Raw genomic sequence first — 5965 nt, 5'->3', positions numbered from 1 at the left:
TTTGTCTGCCTCCAATTCAAATTTGCAGTCCGAAATATGTATTACCAAAGCAATCTTAGTTAACTGCCCATGAAATTTTAACTGGTCTAATTTGAGATGGAGATTTTTATAGTAGATATGAATGTAATTGAAATGACATCATTTTGGTATTTGGTGGCTGACTTAACATTACCTAGCGCTCTATCTGTTGCTTTGATTTAATGGGTTCAGGAGTTCCTATAAAAGTGACAACTAATCGAAGAGTAAAAATGCATTTCAATAGCAGCCCAAACAGTTAGATAACACAATAATAATCAGCATCAAGAACCACAGGACACCCACATTGTCCTCATAGTACAGAATACAGATAAGTTCAGTGAAATAAATAAATAAAATGGAACTATTTGAAGCATCATATAAACTGAAGCTCGGAGTGAAGGAAAAGATTACCTTCTCTGAGAGGCAGAGATGAAAGCGTCATTTCCGAGGACACTGATGCCCGCGACCATGAGAGCAGTTAACTCGCTCCCCGTGAGACTGCGCATCTCCTCCTGCTCTTTTGTTTTTTATTTTACTTGAAAATGAAGACAGCATCTGGCCTATTAGCTCAGTTGGTTAGAGCGTCGTGCTAATAACGCGAAGGTCGCAGGTTCGAGACCTGCATGGGCCAAAAGAATGTTTTGCTCCTTTCATGGACTTTCGTGCGCGTGGCTTTAATCTCGCATGTATATTTATTTGCTGGTTAGGCACCTCCTTAAGTTAATTGTCAATTTAAAAATTTTAAATGTCTTATGCTTGATCTGCACTAGGCTGGCCTGCGGAGGAGTTTTTTTTTCCAATATATCCTTTTTAAAAAATATATATATATAAAATAATATTTTAAAAAAAAAAAAATTTTCAAAATAACCTTAACGTATTCTCGTTACTTCAAGTAGCAATATTTGTTAAATCTCGCTACTTCTAGTAGCGAGATTTATTATGCATAAATAAGACAATTTTAGACATGTAGCAAATCTCGATGGTTCATCCGGCGAGATTTGCTTTGAAATGTGAAGGTTATAAATAATTAAATAATTTTACATTACCTTTTTCAAAAAATGATTATGAATCAATAAATGTATAGGGGTTTGCATGTGAGACATTTTAGGAATGTCATTTATTTATTTTTTTAATTGGAGTTTACTATCAAAAGATTTTTTTATTTTTTGGCAAATATATATTGCCCTTTTGAGATATTATTTCAATTGAAAAAATTTAGTCTAATTTTGTAAATTATTTATCTAAATATACTTTTGAATTTATGTCTAAAATTTAAACATTAGACATTTAAATATGTACAAATTATTTAGCTTGACTTTATACATTTAAATATGTACAAATTTAAGCTAAGTACAATAAAAATATACTAAATTTTATTTAAATTTTTACAAATTAAAACTCAAGACTTCCAAATCTATGCTTTCAAAAAGAAGCTGGGGATCTATTTTTTGCTTTTTGGGATTAAAAAAAACACAAAAAGTTCTTTCTATAATTCCAATAAAAGAATTGCAGAGCATTTTATGAAAATTTTCACAAAAACATATCGGTGGTGTGAGTAGATGTAAAAAATAATTTTATTTTTAAAATTTTAATTAAAAAAATATAGAATGATATTTTTTAAAAATTAATATTTGTATAAAATTAAAATAGCTTTGGTAATATGTGCCATTTATAGATAATATTATTTTTTTTATAAAATTCATAGCACCTTTTAAGTTTATTAAATATGACTCTACATATATTAAACTTTTGAAAATTATCTAAAAAAACCATCCGAGATTTAATTTTATGAACAAAATGAACCCTTCTGTTATTCCAAAATTAAAATTAGTCAATAATTAAATTTACGTCAAAAAATTAAAGAAATGCCCTTGATAAATGATAATTTTATCTTTTTTATTTAATTGTAATAAGATAAACTAAGAAAATAATATTAATTTAATATATTATGCTAAACAAGTTGGTCAGTTAAGTATAGTATATTTTGAAAATTGAATTTATAAGTGAATCAAACACTCAATTTTTAGGTTGACTAGACTAACTGATTCAATTGATCCGAGTCACACAAGCAATTGCTATTTCAAATACTTTAAAATTAATTAAAATTAAGTCTATGATTCTCGTAGAGAAAAATTATAATATATAGTATATATTTATTAAATTTATTTTCAAATTTATTAATTTTTTTAAAAATATATTAAATAATATTTTTTTTGGGAAAATAATTCCCGGAATGATACGTGGCAAATCTCGCTACCATAAAATAATTTATTTCCCGATTTATTACATAGAAAAATTTATAATGCAGAAAAATTTATTTCCCGATTTATCAGTTTTTTTAAAAAATATATTAAAAGAAATTATTTCCCGATTTATTACGCAGAAGAACTTATTATGCAAAAGAATTTATTTTCTGCTTTATCATTTTTTTAATATATCAAAAGGGTAATATGTAACGACCCAAATAAAAATGAGATTTAAACAATAAAGAGGAAGGGAAATAGAGACAGTAACAGAAGGAGGAAGTCGACTTCGTCGACAACATTGCACTTTGGAATGAATAACCAAGGGGAATCATCAGAATTCGTCGACGAATACAGGGGATTCGTCGACGAAGAGATACCGAGAGAGGTTTGAGCCGACTGAAATTCGTCAACGAATTTATTAAAAGATTCGTCGACAAATGACGTGGCTCATCGACGAATCCCCTGCTTAATAAATAGCAAAATCCGGATTTTAACTTCCAAACGAAGCCAACTCTCCTCTCTCTCTCTCTCTCTCTCTCTCTCTCTCTCTCTCTCTCTCTCCCCTTCGGTTCTCTCTCTCTCTCTCTCTCTCTTTGATTTCGGGCTAGATTTAACCGGATCGACAGTTTGAAGCCACCACGACGCTCTTGGGGAAGTTCTCTCCAAACCTGCCGGAGCGGATCGTTGGTGAAAGCAAGTTGGAAATCATCCTTAAGTTGAGATAAGGCTTTTTAAGCCAAATTTGGTCTTACGATAGTTATAGGAAATGATGTATGTATGAAAATACTGAAGTTTAATATTAGGAGTTTTCATTTTCAGCGTATTGGTCAGGAAATCCTATGAGTGTTAGATTAGAATATTTTGGGGGCTTTCTCAGTAGCCAGGTAAGGGAATAAACTAAGCTAGTTCTTTTGAGAAAATGTATATATAGCATTTAATTTCAGAAAAGTAAATATGTTTACATATATATGATTTATATTTGAGAAAATACTGTTGAAAACTATGGTATGTTAAATATGTGCAAAATCTGTTACTGTGGCATGAGTATAAAATGTTATGAAATACTGTTTTCTGGAATGGGATTATGATACGAATTTTTATAATGGGAAAAATCGGCGTATGAGCCAAGATTTTTATATATGTTTTTCGGCGTACGGGTCATGCTATGATATGTTTGCTGGCGTACGGGCCATGCTATGATGTGATTTGCCAGCGTATGAGCTGTGCTATGATATGTTTACCGGTGTACGGGTAGCGTTATGATGTGATTTGACAGCGTACGGGTTGTGCGATGATATGTTTTCCGGCGTACAGGCTGTGTTATGATGTGATTTTCCAGCTTGCAGGCTGTACTATGATTTACCGACGTACGGGCCGAGCTATGATAAAATGTGTAATACCGGCGTACAGACCGATGATTTTCATGATATATGTATATATGCAAAATGACATGATTGATGTAAAAATTAATGATATGAAATATCCATGTATCACAGTTTCAATATATGTTATATGGTATCAGAACCTAGTTGGCTTGGTCTAAGCTAGCATTTGCACGGTACTGTTGCTATATGTCCATGGTCTTCGTGATCATGATATTTGTGTTAACGCCGCTGTACGGAGTGGTGTGAGATTGGATGGTCGATGTGGTTTTTAAGAAGTGTGTGATCGCACCTAGTGTACGGACCAGGTCTGGCAGACCCATCTGACTTACAGACTGTACTTTTGACTTGACAGTGGTCGGCCAACCATTATCAGGTCCCGCCTTCGGGCTACACAACCCAGTCATGTGAGGGTAATACATGACAACAGCCAGCTAACCTACTAGGAATGTTTTTATGTTATTATCATTATATGAGATGAGATATGTTTATGAAAATGCAGTATGTTCTACCATGATTTGATATATATATGTTTTCCCGGATTTGACGAAACAATTACAGAATATGTTATGTATGATATATGTAGAACACAAAATACTCATGTTGCCACACATTGGTATTAGTTTATTTCCCTTACTGAGAGGTGTCTCACCCCAAAATTTTATAAACTTTTCCGGAGCCCAGATAGGAGAGCGGGAAAAGCCCCGTTGATCTAGAGTTGTTGTCTGCCCTTTTTGAAGGGTAAGTTTTAGTGGGGACAGTTGAATATTTGTGGGAAGTGTCCCTAGATTTTGTTTGTTTTGGGATGTATATACTGAAATATAGTGGATATAGTGACTCTGATATTTATAGTAATGATATGGATGTCCTTGTATTTATAATATTGTGATTATATATTTCCTACTGCTTAGGCTTCCGTGACGTATTCTGATGTATCCTTGGTACCCACGGGTCCAGGTAGATTATGATCTGCTAATCTGAGATTTATGATATAGAATGTATATATATATAAATGTGAAAATTAAGCAAGTTGTCACATAATATATATATATATATATATATATATATATATATATATATAACCTTTTCATTTCAAAGCAAATCTCGCTGGATGAACCAGCGAGATTTGCCATGTGTCCAAAACTGCCTTATTTATGAACAGTAAATCTTGCTACTTCAAGTAGTGAGATTACGTCAGGGTTACTTCGGGAATTATTTTTCCAAAAAAGGTTTTATTTAATATATTTAAAAAAAAAGATATATTGGGAAAAAAATTCCTATGCGCAACCATTCTCTCTCTCTCTCTCTCTCTCTTTCTCTCTCTCTCTCTCTCTCTTTTTATAATTGTACCTTGCATGGAAGTCTGAATCTTAACATGGTATTAAAGCAGCTGATCTTCCTCGTGAACATTCCCTGCTAGGTGGTTGTTTAGAGCTTTCATAGGCATCGCTGTCGTTCAAAGTTCCCAGCATTCTCCTTCACTAGGCATATGAATACCCCTTGTGATATTTTTGGTTTGATTTCTCTACAATACCATCTTCCCGGCCGAATGCACCTTTTGATTTCTCTGTAGGATTTCTCCTTCAGCATCTGGCTGCTGTCGGAGCGAACTCGCAACACCGTGATCAACCATCTCATCAAAACCTTGTCAACCCCCTCTGCTTCTACTTTAGACTGCGCGAACCATCTGGGGAAGTTATCTTTGAATAGAGGGTTACCTCCGATTCGTGATGTTAAAGACTGTCGCACCGTCGGAGATTGACTCCTATACCGAGAAGCTCACAGTTGGAATTGTAGTATCGCTGTGCAAATTGTAGATTGCTTTTGATTTCTCGCTGGTGGAAATTGCATAGCCGTCGCAACCCCCAATGAGGATAGGATAGTAAGCTGGGTTCTGCATGAAGCTATGGTATTGAAAGTTTCATGATGGGTCTTGGCGTTGGATTGACTAATTTTTGAATGTAAAAAAAGAAAAAGGGGGGGGGGGGGAGGGGGGGGGGGGGGGTTGTTTGTGAAGAGAATTATTAATCTCGTATATTTTCTACTTAATAATACTTTACTATACATGACTTTTTATACATAATCAATGGTAAATACGAGAGCTATACATAGTGAATTTAGAGTAATCACATCCAAAATTCACAGAGATAACGGAGGCTTAACCGGTGGAGTGATTGACGACTTGATTGGAGGAGCAATGGTACGTGTTGAATTATCATGCGCTCGCAAGATTAATAGCCGTTGAGGACACCAATCTTGGTTCGATGAGAAAGAAAGGAGAATAGAGGTAGTGGCTTGGTAAGAGATTCAGTTAGTTGA

The 5965-nt window shown here is 33.9% G+C and overlaps 1 non-coding gene across 1 annotated transcript; it reads left to right on the top strand.

Annotated features, from left to right (window-relative positions):
• Nucleotides 1-575: 575 nt before the first annotated feature.
• TRNAI-AAU (transfer RNA isoleucine (anticodon AAU)) lies at nucleotides 576-649 on the top strand. The gene has a single exon. It is a non-coding gene; the product is annotated as a tRNA-Ile (tRNA).
• The last annotated feature ends 5316 nt before the right edge of the window (nucleotides 650-5965 follow it).

The sequence above is a fragment of the Malania oleifera genome, chromosome 1 (assembly GCF_029873635.1).
Source record: "Malania oleifera isolate guangnan ecotype guangnan chromosome 1, ASM2987363v1, whole genome shotgun sequence".
NCBI classification, from domain to species: domain Eukaryota; kingdom Viridiplantae; phylum Streptophyta; class Magnoliopsida; order Santalales; family Ximeniaceae; genus Malania; species Malania oleifera.
This window is presented reverse-complemented; position numbering and strand designations above follow the sequence as displayed.